Genomic DNA, 13,845 nt, shown 5'->3' with positions numbered 1-13,845 from the left:
GATGGCTTTACATGCGTGCGGTTACAAGAGATAAGAGAGAATCAAGATATACAACTTGAGGGAGAAGAAAAAGGAGAGGAGATATATCTCATACAAACTACCTCCTAGCCATATCTCTATATCCCAACCATATACCGCACATGTGATGTTTAACACCACGAATAATCGGATACATGTTAAAAATTGTGGATTATGGAGTACTAAAAAATGGCCATCTCATCATGGCCGCGACCATACAAGTGAACTGTTCATCTGCTGCGGCTCAAAATGCAGAGAAGAAAATAAGCTGCAACCAAACTTGTCCTCTCTATTTACTGAAACCTGAGCCAGGATCTTTTTACAAGTGCAGTAAGAGTAGTGGTGCTAGTAAAAGAAGCAGAAGATGTTGCGCTACTAAAGCAGCAGCATAAATGGGCAAAACCGGCAAGCTTGATTCCTTTCTGATAGTTCGCTCATGAAATGGGAAAAAGCCTGAAGAAGATTTGCGATTGTTTTCTGATAGAAGAAGCAGAGAACGCTACTCCGGTTAGTCAAGTAGCGGCAGAAATGTGCAAAAATATCAGGCTTGATTCCTTCCGGTGCCCAAGGGGATAAAATTCCTGCTTAGCAAATGCGAAACGAACGCCGCTGATTTTCAAAGCGTCTTGTCATCATTTGAGTTGCATCCATCACTTCCAGATAACACGCTGCACCTCAAAACTGACTGCCTGCTTATTGTCCAAACAATTAATCTTAATCGTCAACACTGACAGACTATTGATTCAACTTAATTTGTGCAGCAGCAGCCTGAAATAATCATCGGAGACATCAAAATTTGAGCCCTGCAAAACAGCAACATTAACTAGCTATTATTTCCTCACTTCTGAATCTTGGAAACAATCGCAAGGCAAAACAAACACAAAAGAGCAGTCTGAAGCCTGAACCCTGCAACCCAATTTCTTTTGCTCACTTCTGAACCCCAAAAACTGTCTGGAAAAATGTGCAGTAAGTAGGCTTCAGGTTCCCAACCCATTCCAAGCTCCAGCAGCGCATGCATCAACTGTAGTATTAGTGAGTTAAATTAAGGTAAACTACCTTAGCTTCCTCTGCTGCACACTGCAATTCCTTTCGAAATAATCAATCAACAATTTTAGAGTAACAATGTCCTCTGCTGGTGAAATTGTTGATTGATTACTCTGAAATTACGCTGAAATTTCAGAGTAACAATTTCAGACATTTGATGCCAGTTGAGACTTGGGCACTCATAAACCATAAGGCGTTTCAGATAAGGAAAACTCACAAACCGTTCACCTGGCAGGGACAGTAGCTCCCTACAAATTCTGATTTCAATTTCCTCAATAGCAGGCAAATATTCTTGTGTATGCAAGTCATCAAGGGTTGACAATTTATCACAGCATTTTACAGTTAGGACATTAAGGAACGAGAATGCCCAAATGCTACCTCCGATAGATGTAAGAGATTTGCAGCTAATGGCTAACTCCCGTAGAGATGGAAGACTCCACGTTTGTAGTTGGATGGACGTGACAGTCACAGTCTAAATGAAAGTGGGTGAGGGAGCCACAGTCAATATTGCAAAAAAGTCCAGAACCTTGTAGATTGAGCTTCTCTAGGGACTGTGAAACCAATCTTTGGAGGCGGATGTTTGGACAATGCCGTATGTCCAGTTCTTCAAGGAAATGGAAATCCTCAAAATTTTCAGTTGGTACTGATGCTAACATCTTGCACTTTTCAATTCTTATTTTCTTGATGGCTGTTACATAATCTGGATGCCGAAAATGTTCGAGGCTTGATATATTTTCGCACCCATCAATGGTTACGTCTTCCAGGGACATGAAAATATGAACTGCATGCATCTCATTGAACTGTATGCTATGTGAGATCATGGGAGATGATATGCTCTCGAGTCGAAAACAGCCTATGAAAGTAAGTGATTTTATGCTTGGCAGGTTCTGTGGCTGAAACCAGCTTGGGAGTGACACGCCAGCATAATGCCAAATGGACAGAGACTTGAGACTGATAGGAGGTTGCAGAGCTTGAAGCACTTCTATATCATCGTCCCGTCTGATTTGAGACTGAAGCTTAAAGCACCCCACATTTTCAGTTCCAACTCATCAAGATATTTCTTATTCTTGAGTTCAGCTTCTGCTGCATGATCCTTACTTAGGATGCCAACATTATATATCTCCAAGTGTCCACGTAACTGGTTCAGGTTCTTTATTAACCTAATTAATTGTCCCTGCCCTTTGGCTGAATCCAGATGCATATGACGGCCAGCATAATAATATGGTAATCCATGTGATTCGAATTTCTGTAAACTGATCAACTTAGCAAAGTCACTGGGCAAACTTTCAAGCTCAATATTCTTGGTATATACAATCTGCAGATTATATAGACAACAGAAACTTGAAGGAATCCTCTTCAAAGGACAAGCTCTGTAGATTTCAAGGTATCGAAGATGCTTCCAGTTGCCGATACTATCTGGTAACTCATTTGTGAAGGGACAAGAAATCACCCGCATACGAAGAAGTTTAGTACACCATTTGTCCATTACAAATCCTGTGTTGTTTCTTAAGTTCTTCTTGCAAATTAAGGTGCGCAGCTTCGTGTACTTGCATAGTCTTAACAAGTTGGAATCTTCAAAGTCACTACTAGGGAGTACATATAGATGACGAACATTCTGGGGAACTTTATCAAAGTCACTCTTATTTCTTAAAATGAAGCAGTCATCCTCTGAAACCTTTTGTACCATGTCATGCATCAAGTCATGAATTACATATCCACCTACAACATTTTGAAAGAAGGACCGTGTGATAAGCTCTTCAAAATACTGACAACTAATATCTTGAATTGGGACACTACCTTGATGTTCTACAAAGATTTCTGCCACCCAAATCTCAGCTAAACATGCCTTGTTAAATTCGTAATCTTTGGGATACACAGCACAGAATGCAAAGCATTGCTTCAAATAGAATGGCAAATACATGTAGCTCAACCGAAGAGCAGGCAAAATGCCAGTCTCATTTTGTCTCAACTGCCATAGTTCTTTGTGAAGTGTAGAATTCCAGTGTGATGCTTGAAGGTCCGTGCTTAACATGTGTCCCAGAGTTTTGGCGGCCAAAGGAGAGCCCTTCAATTTAGGAAGTATTTTTCTACCAATGCGCTCTACCTCATGATCATTGTTAAAACCCTCAGATCTAAACGCGCATGACTTGAAGAAATTCCATAAGACGTCATCATTTAGACCTTCCAATATGATGGGCTCCATTGTGCCCATCCCCTGGGTAACATTTGTAGATCTAGTGGTGACCAACACCATACTTCTCTCTTGAACACTTCTAAAAGCTGCACAAAACCTCTTCCAACACTGCCCATTTTCCTTCAAGGCATCATCCCACATGTCATCAAGGACTATCAATAACCTTTTGTTTTTTAGTTGTTTTGAAAGAGCATGCTGAAGAGAATCCAAATTATCATTTATTCCCTCCTCTCTAGTACACGATTGTATGACCTCTTTAGTTAGCCTCTTCACATCAAAGTCATCCGAGACACAAATCCAAATTATCGGGTCAAAGTGGGACCTCACTTGTTGATGATTACAGATAAGTTGGGCCAAAGTGGTCTTTCCAACACCTCCAATTCCAGCTATTGCCAAAACAGGAAGACTTGATATTCTCTCATTACTAACATGTTTGCTCGTTGATGCATTGATTGAACTAGCTGCTCTTTTGCGTTTTAAATTTGTGGCTAAATTGAGAAATCCCAATACCTTCTCCAGCTCCTTGTCACGACCAAATATTTTTGTTTCATTTGGAAAAACTTCTCCGGCCTGACTAATTTGTCAAAGTGTTGCGTAAATCCATGAAGCCCCACATTCTCCAACTGACTCGAAAGTTGATTCAACCTCAACTGCACATTATTCAGTTTGTTGAAGCTGCATTGGATGACGGTATGAAAGAAGTCAACGAAAGGAGATTGACTTCCATTTCCCTCCACTTGCACCTTCTTCTCATACCATCTGAACTCATCAAGAAGGTCCTCAGCCTCACACACGGCATCCCTGAGATTCGGAAGGAGATTGGCCACACCATGTTCATGGCTTCTCCACTCTGCTTTATTAATGAGGTCATACATTGCAGGAAGAGTATCTCTGAGACGTTGTAGGCCACTCTCCAACTGCAATACACGATCCTGGAGACTTTGCTCTTGTGAGCCACTCCATCGGGAGTGCAGAGATGAAATGGCAGATTTCGCCCACTGAAAAAATGTGACACATTCATTGAAGGCACTAATGAACCCAATGGCAGATGAGCTCATGGTTGGTTGTTAGAGTCTGGACGCCTATTTTCGTCCTGCAGGCCGATAGTGGACGCAATTAGCACAGGAAGTAAAATTTTCTATACACCAAGTCAGAGATTGCAGTAATTATTTTCTATGGCAGTTGGCCAGTTCGGTTCCACTGTGTTCCCCCCTCTTCGAGAAGGATCGAATACCTCTAGTTTCCTGGTTGGGTGAGTTGGGGATCGATGGAGCATGACATAGAGCACAAGGGTTCTTTTGCAAATGTGAAGTGGGGCTGCCTCCCATACGTCGAATACAGATCCGATGGTCGAAAATTGTAGATGGCAGGCACACCATCACCACCAACTCAGATTTTTATAGGAGTAGAGAAAAACTTAGAGAAAAGGACTCTTGACCTCTTCTCCACCTCTGCTTTGAAATTATAAAGCATCCTAAAAGTATTTGCCCAGTCACCATATAATTGTTTCATTGCCCTTTGTTTTGCCTTCCACACCGTGTTATACTTCACCTTAATGGGGTATTGCTTTTCCAAGTCTATTTTAAGTTTCTTTGCAGTAGTGTTTGGTTTCTTGGCTAAAATAGGAGTGATCTTTTCTGCAATCCAAAGCTGTGATGACATGGTTGATACTCTCTGTGAACTTGTAATACAAGTATGTTGGTGTGGGATTTGATTCACTCTAATGGTACTTCCATCAGGTTGGCGTCTAGCAGATATGTACCACTTGAAAGGCTTTACACTTCCATCAAAACGTCTACAACTTGCATAAAACTTCTTTCTACCAGTCCACTTAATCTTGGCATCAAACTCATGTTTGACTGTATAAGTCTTGAAACACATCCTAAACTCATCCATGTTTGGGAACAACTTCCCCACTGTAATAACAGGGGTTTCCTTGTCATACACACTTACCAACTCATCATCATGTGCATCATCTACATTATTTGCAGCATTTTCCATCAGTTGTCTATCCACATCCTCAGTTCTATCTCTATTAGCATCAGAATCAGTAGGCATACTAGATTCACCATCCTTCTCCTCCTTATCTTCATTAGCTACTGGAATGCCAAAAAAGGCCATCTCAGTGTCATCCATTGGTGCAATGACTAAATCAGTTGGGTCATTTAATTCTACAAAATTCCAATCAACGGAAACAACCCTTGCAACACCATCAGAGCCCTCTTCAGCATCACCCTCCTCAGGTAATACTATCACTTCACCTGTACAATTGGGCATTATCTGCCTCTCTAAAGCCCAATCATCATCTACCATCTGTGAAGCTAACTTTGAGGGCACATATCCAACCTTAGAATCTGATTTTAGATCAACATGCCCTGCATGAAACATAGTCTGTTTGGTTGTCCAACCATCTTGTCGATCGATTTCATCAACCATCTCTTCACCATCCTCAATTCTCACATACTCCCCCTTCCAATTATCAAACCGTAACAATGCTACCTCTTGCTCTGGACCCTAAATATGCTTTCCCCAAATTTTTCCACCACATTCTTCACGGCCTTCTCTTCCATGCTCTGTAGTTTACAAAATCAATCTCCCACTTCACAATTGTATCTCTCTCTATTTCCCTCATGCTACCATCACCTAGCTTCACCTTAGAAGGAGGGAATTCCATAGTGAATTCTAATGTTCGAGCACCATCCCCCTGTTTGTCAATGGCGGGGCAGTGTGAGGTGATCTAGCGGAAGCAGACGAGGCACAAATCGATGCACATGAAGGGATTACCTAGCCGATGTTGTTGTCTCTGGCGGCTCCATCGCGGTCAGCCCCCCTCCCACCCACCCAAATCTGGATCAAATCGACCAAAAACACCAAAACAGAGGGAAACAGAGGCGATGCAGTGAGATCTAGCTCGACACGCAGGGGAAGGGGGGGGAACAGGACAGGGTTCCGAATTCACTTACCACAGCCGCCGCTGTCGCCGAGAACGAAAGCTCCGCGCTGCTATCACCGAGAACAAAATCTCCGCCGCCGTCGCCGGCTCACCGCCAAGAACGAAGAGGGGGTGGGATTCAGACAGGGGTACACGTTCAGAGGGACACGTTTCACCTGATGCACTGCCAAGTGGGGCCCGTAACTAGATGCACTGCCATGTGGGACGCACATGTCTTAAACATAATCTCACTCCCGTTGACGACCAGTTTAATTGTCTGAGTAGGCCTTGGCTATTTGGGCTTCCGAAACATAGCACCAGAGCTATTTTCCTCAACTACGTCGCACTCGTTCCATTGCACCTCAAAGATGTCACACAGGAGCTATTGACCCAATCACAATTCCTTCTGAAATAAATTGTTCTCCTGAAAAACATGTGTACCTTTCCATAGCCTCCAGCCGTCAGTCTTAAAACGGCCATCTCATCATCGTCATGGCGACCATACAAGTAATATACAGTTCCCAAGTTGCAGCTCGAGAGGCAGAACAGTTAACTAGTCGCAAACTAAACAGTTCTCTTTACTTACTGAGAGTTAAGCTAGCGCTAGTTTTGGGCTGAGCACCCCGTGTCTTGTGCTCTGGTCATCTTTTTCACGTCGGCTCACACACGTGTCATCGTTATATCCGCACCCAGTACTTTCTTCACTCTTCTGTCAGTGAAATGATACAGAAGCATTGCATATTCTCGAAACAAAGAAACCTCATAAGGGCAGTAAGAGTGGCGCTCTGCTGGTAAGAAAAAGAGTATGCTACTCCAGTGGCAACAGAAATGGGCAAAAACACCAACCTTGACTCCTTTGAATGGTCAAGGGGATTAAATTCTTGCTTACTGGGGAAACAATTTGTCCAGTAGAAAATCTAGACAAGACGTGCATTACCAGCCAAATTTGGTGGCGTCTTCTTCAAATGAACCGTGTTATGTCTGCAGGTGATATGTCTTACAAATGCACTGTGAGTGCAGCATGAGTAGTGCTCTGCTGGTGAAAAAAAGAAGATGATTATGCTCCAGCAGCAACAGAAATGGGCAAAAACGACAACTTGATTTTGTTCAATAATCAAAGGAATCAAATGCTTGCCACCAGTTTGCCAACAGTAATGTAATGTACCCACTCAAGACCCTACCCCTCAGATCTGCCTGTTCATTAAAATTGTTCAAACTAACCATTCATTAAAATTGTTCAAACTAACGTTGATCATCAACAGGCAGGCAAATGCAGTGTGTGGTAGGTAAACATATTCCAGAGTTGGTTTATTATGCATGCTATAACTTGGTTGCAGTTTGAATTAATCACAAGACAAAACAAACACCAAATTAATACTAGTCTGAATCCTGTAAACTATTTTTCTTTCGTACTTCTGAAGCCCCATTGTCTTGAAAAAATGACACCCAAGCATTAGCACCACATGCATGTAGTGTATTACTAAGCTAAAATGTGCACTAGTACCTTAATTAACTAAGCCCTGCTGCACACTGTAATATTCATTGGTTGCAATCATCATACCATAATCATTACAATTATTGATATCTAGCAGAAATTAAACTTGATTATCCAGATAGAAACCTCACAAGGCAATAAATGATTAATAATCTTGGTTACAATTACCATAGAGTAAAATCAAGTCAGTGCAGGCCCTGCAGACTAATCAAATTAGCTAAAAGGGCTGACCTTGGTTGCAAAATCCAAGTTAACTCACCCAAGCTACCACATCAACCATCATATTGATCAAGAGATGCAAGGTGTGAACCGCGCCGGTTTAACCGCCTCCCGCAACTCCTTTGCCGTTGTTTTGGCGGTCAGGTGTTGAAAGACATCCATCGGCATCATAGAATAAAGCGCAGACACGACTTGACGATCCATGCGGTGCTTCGTATTTCCTTTCACATACTTCTTACCACCAAGATTTAACTGGATCCCATAAATCACGAGACTTGAGCACAACACTCGTCCTCACCGCCCAGATGTTGTAGTTGTCGGGGTCGAATGGTGGATATACAAACACGATCGTTCTCATCACCATTGGTACTTTCAGGGTGTTGTAAACTTCTCCCACCTCGACGATCAACTTTTGTTATTAGCAGATCAACTTGGCTCCGATACCACTTGGTGGACCAATTTTGATACATCCTTGTAGAATATTACTTTATTATCAAGCTATCACGCGGTCGTCAAACCAGTCGTGTACTTTCTAGCCTACGTAGACTGCACTTACATAACTCGTTTCCCCAAGATACGCAAGTGAATGAAGTTGATGGATTCTTTATCCGAGGCAGCGCCCACCTAACAAACATATCAAACCTAGCTACCAAGCTGCTTGATTAATCCGCTGACGAGCATAACACACGTATAAAACAATGTCAAATTCTTCTGAAGATGATTGGTGAATCTTATGTCTAACTAATGATTATAGCGGTCAAATCTATTCTAGTATACGTTTGTAGTTATGACTTATCATTAAAGCAACTGTAATACACTTTTTTATAACAAACTTTTTTAGGTATTTGTGATTATTACATCGATATAAGATCTTAATTTGTTTTTAATATATTCAAAAGAATTAACAATGTAAATATGGCTTTAAAAATTTAAGATACAATGTTATTTGTTATAACACCAATATCTATATTTGCAAATACACATCGGCTCAAATAAAATTGCATTTTGCAACAAAAATCTTGTTTGTATTTTGTTCTTAAAATTTCGTTCGAGATACTGACAAGAAAACCTTGGTTGAATTAAAATGCATCGTTATATGTGTCTTTATGTCTTCGCAACTATTGTAAAATATCCTTGTAGAAAGCTCAAGAACTCATGTCTCTAACAAATATGTTCACATATATTTCTAGATTACATAATTTTTTTTGCGAAAGAGATTACATATTTGTCTATCTTAAGTATAAATAAAAAATATATATTTTTAGAAAAAATAAAAACTATAGAGCATACCCTCTATTATTATTACTACATTAGACTTGGGCACTTTTCCAGGGAGTTGTTATTTTCATTCAGCTATATTTAAGTTGGCAGAATATTCAATCTAGGTGAGTTGATATTTTAGGCCGTTATTTTTTGCTTCAAGATTCCTGCTCCTTCTTTTTTTTTCATTTGTGACCATTGTTGTGTTTTGGGCCCAATTTTTTGTCTGGCCACTGTTTTGGGTCAGTCGATATCTTTTTGGGCTGAAGTCCGTTTCGTGTGGCTTGTTTGTTTATAGGCTAGCAGTGCTACCTCATTTTTTATTTGTATGCATTGTTTCCTTTTCTTGTCGTTTTTTAGTTGGGTTTTACAGGTATTTTTGAGATTTGGGTGAGTGCAAAATATATACATGTAAGTATTATATAACATGTGTATAAATTGTACTCGAGTGTAAAAATTGCACTATTATATGTTTTTAGATATTAAAAGAAGTGCAAAATCTCAAAATTGCAATATCAATGTCCCGGAATCTGAATTCTACTGCATCATGTATTCCCCAGGGGTATTTAGCACAAATAAGAGATCTAAACTGGTCAAACTTCAGTGTGCTCTCCACAACCAAAGGAAATAAGAAGCCTCTTTCCCTTGCTTCTGTACCATTTGGAACTAGCAGTGTTGTTTGTATTCTACAATCCAGACAAAATGTTCCAGCCTACGGATAAGCATGGAAACCTGAAAGAAAAAAATGAACCAAATGAGCACTACGAATGCAGTAACCAACAAATCTGACTATGAAAACTAAACTGAACAAAGAACGTGCTTCAGATTTGAAAGTAAGGGACTTACCCAGCCGAAGCATGCATCACTGGCGTTGTGCTCCCTTGTTGGCCGCCGACACCGCAACCACCGTCGCTCTGCATCCGCAGCGGTTGTGTCTATCCGCAACACAGCGGCACACGGAGTCAGAACCACGAAATCTCAACCGCGGAGACCATTGATCTGGAGCTTTGCTTACCGGGGATCGAAGACGCTCGGGTTAGGGTTATGCAGCGATTTGGGGGAAGGGAGAGTGTGCGGTTCGAGCGGTTGAAGAAAGAGAATGAGAGGGAGAGTGCGGTGAACAGGTATGCTTGGGCTCACATGTAAGGATGAAGGGGCAAATATGTCAAACCGACGGCCAGTTAGCAGGCAGACAACCTTGACAGGATGGAAACGAAATGGAGGGGCATTTCTATAAGTGAAACCGACGGCAGAGGGGCAAATTTGAGGACCGTTCGAAATTAGGGGCAAATGTGAGTAGTGGGCACATCCATTATCCATTCATCCATACATATATTGAGCTAGTGCTACTCCAATTCTCCAATTCAACTGAGGCCAATCCAATAAGAACAAAAGTATATATAACAGGAAAATCCCTTATAGAAGCAAGAGGCAACGGGAGTCACGACAGCGTCGTCTGCATGGCGTGGCGGCCTTCTGGCTTGGGTCGGCACGGGAGTCAGAACAGCGTCGACGCGAGGGAGGGCAGTCAGCGGTGCAAGGAGGTTAGATGGAGGTCTGGCAGTCCGGCACCTGGCGGATCTGATAGGGGGGCGGCTCCAACCCTGGCCGTGGCCGGAGTGAGGACTGGGGAGACGGAGAGGACGAGCGGCGGCTGGGACGGCTTCTACCGGAGCGGGGAGAGCTGGTTTTTTTCTTTTAGCATCCTGTGTCGCTGCTTCATAGATTGGGCTGTTGCCTATACGGCAAAACAAAATATGAAATGTATACTTTCACCCCTCAAATGTGCTTAATGGAAATGAATCCCCTCTCAACCTCAAAACCGCATATTTAGACCCCCCTCAAACGAGGAGCACGCAGCCAGCTGAATTGTGCGCCTGGATAACTACACGTCCGGAGAACCGCACCTGGGAGCTACCCTGCAGACACAGGTTTCACTCCCAGTGCATCGTGTCTTGGCTGGAGGTTTTCCGGTTCTAGCTGCCGGAAGGTGACAACATGCTGGACATGCTTTGGACCGCGACGGAGCATGTTGATGATGTGCCCAACATCGTAGTTGGCACATGGTTCATGAGATCTAGTTTTGAGGGTCTCGACGTGAGAAGTGCAATGGTGAAAATGGTTCATGCTTTCCACGCATGGTTCAAGAGATAAATCATTTAATCTTACTAAAAATACAAATAGCTATCTGCCCATCCTCAGTTACGGGGTAATAAAATCTCACCGAAACTCTTTGATTGCGACAAGTGGCAGTGTGCTATTTGCAACAAACAAAATAGATGGGTAACCATATGTACTCCTTAATTAGTGATTCCATGGATCAAATACAACAAAACCTTATCAAACCAACAAATCATAAAAAAATGGGTATGGCTATTTTTGTGGGAATTTTCGAAATTAGGCAAAAACAAACAAAATCAAGCTAGAAAACGGGGGTAGGGACTTCAAATTCATGATCAACCAAAGCTCATGATACCAAGATGATATAGGGTGGAACCCTAGTGGCCGATATTTCACGATTTGGAGGGGGATTCCCTAAGAACACGAAGAACACGAGGGAAAAAACGAGACGAAACACTCAAATTGACTTGATCCAATCACACATGTGCTAGATCCAATCACAGAGAGAGATCACAAAGGTCCAAATCCAACAAAGGGGGATACATATGGGTAGCTAGTTCATCCCTAGATGGAGGTCTTGAATCCATAAAGTGTCTTCCCACAAGGGGGTTTTGAATCCACTTGGGGGATCTTCTCCGAGGAGGCCTTGGTATCTAATGGAGTAGGGGTACAAGTGGATGAGCAATGCTCTATCTCCATAATGAGCTATTATAATGCTAACCCTAAACCTAGGTGGAAGAAGAGTATATATAGTCAAGGGGGTGAAGGGGTACAAGGGCTTCAGCCCAAGTCATTGTGTGCAGACAGACGTCGGACGTCCAACCGTAACCGGTCGTCCGGTGGCTCGCGATGGTCCGGGCGTTCGGTAAGCCTCGTACTTCCGAAATTTCAGCTCTATATGGGTCCGGTCGGATTTCTGGTGCGGGTCGGTCGTCTGGTGTAGCGGTCGTCTGGTGGACCTCGGTCTTTTGATGTTTCGGCTCTGGTCAGGGAGTGTCGGACATCCGGAGGGAGCCGGTCGTCCGGTTGTTGGAGGGTGTCGGACGTCCGGTCCATGTCGGTCATCCTATCGTTGTAGCACTCGCTGGCTGGTTCATCTGGCCGGTGTGGCTTCCAGTCGTCGGATGTCCAGTTGCTGTAGTATTTTGGCAACTCCTTCGCTTGGTCGTTGCACTTAGTGGCCTCTCCGTCTTGTCCATTGGTCGTAGCATCTTCGTGTCCCTCATCCAGGTACCTGACCATACATAGGGTCTCCGCTTTAGGTAGTAGCCATGTCTCATATGCATCAAGTGGTAATTCGAAGAGTAGCGAGTTCACCTTAGCTTCAATAGCCTTTGATCGAGCTCTATTCATTGGTCCATGTGGTGGCGTGGTAGGCGAAGGTAGGTCCATGGGGATGACCATAGGATCCTCCGCGTCAACAAGCCTAAAGTTTGCTGTAGTACATATATTTGGTCAATTAGGATTAGACTGCACAATAATTAGGAACACCGAAAGTGGCATTTTGGTACAGCTTAGGAAGCATCATGATTCATAACCCAACTCTGGAGTATGTGCTTAATTGCATGTATGAGGGTCAAGGGTTGGTTCGCAATTTATTCTTTGCATTTCGAGCTGCAACATCACTACAAGTCAGTTCATGGCAAAGCTACTGATGTTGGTGCTGGTGCTTGGGGTGAGCGTTTCTTTTAAGACAGTAGGTGTTAAGAAGTCAAGTAACAGTTTTGCCTTTGATTAAGGTTAGTTCAAACTGCAACCAAGTCGATCGGACCTTCTAGCTAGGAAGATTGACAGTTTCAGGTTTTGAAAGTACTAGCTAGTTCAGTGTAGCAGTTTTGCAGGGTTCACATTTGGCCGCATCTGATGACAAGAGAAACTCTAGACAAAGACGAGTTCTTCGGATCAATTACACATTATTACGAACCAAATCGGTGGCATTCGTTTCACATTTTTGCACATTTCTGTATGTACCGCAGCAGTAGCATAGCATACTCTGACTAAAGAGGAAGTTTGGTTTGCAACTAATTTCCTCCTCTGCACATTTTTGCACATTTCTGTATATACCGCAGTAGCGTAGCATAGCATACTCTCAAGCTTCAACATGGGATGAAAAGCTGCACATAGCCACCCAATTCATTATTTGCCTAAAAATTGTAGGACACTACGAACAAAATAACTAGTCAACAACCATGTCCACTCCACTAGCTCGCGTGGATATCGTCCCTTCCGCTGACAATGAGCGCACCGCATATGCAGATTCACTACTGTACGCACAACTTTTTTTAAGGTGTACACACAACTTTTGATGATAAAGGCAAAAGGCACATTGATATATTACTACTCACCCACCCACCCACCATGCATGCGTATTACTCCCTTCATTCCTAAATATAAGTCTTTGTAGAGATTTCATCGTGGACTACATACAGAGCAAAATGAATGAATCTAAACTCTAAAATGCATCTATATACATCCGTATGTGGTTTATAGTGAAATCTCTAAAAAGACAAATATTTAGGAACGGAGTGAGTACTAGATTATGGTTATGCTTGTAACCGATGT

The 13,845-nt window shown here is 42.5% G+C and overlaps 1 pseudogene; it reads right to left on the bottom strand.

Moving 5' to 3' along the window:
* Positions 1-856: 856 nt before the first annotated feature.
* On the bottom strand, positions 857-4,314 carry LOC119361606 (annotated as a pseudogene).
* Between the last annotated feature and the right edge of the window lie 9,531 nt (positions 4,315-13,845).

Source organism: Triticum dicoccoides, chromosome 2B (assembly GCF_002162155.2).
Source record: "Triticum dicoccoides isolate Atlit2015 ecotype Zavitan chromosome 2B, WEW_v2.0, whole genome shotgun sequence".
In the NCBI taxonomy this organism is placed as follows: domain Eukaryota; kingdom Viridiplantae; phylum Streptophyta; class Magnoliopsida; order Poales; family Poaceae; genus Triticum; species Triticum dicoccoides.
Note: the sequence above shows the minus strand (reverse complement) of the source record. Positions and strands in the feature narration are given on the sequence as shown.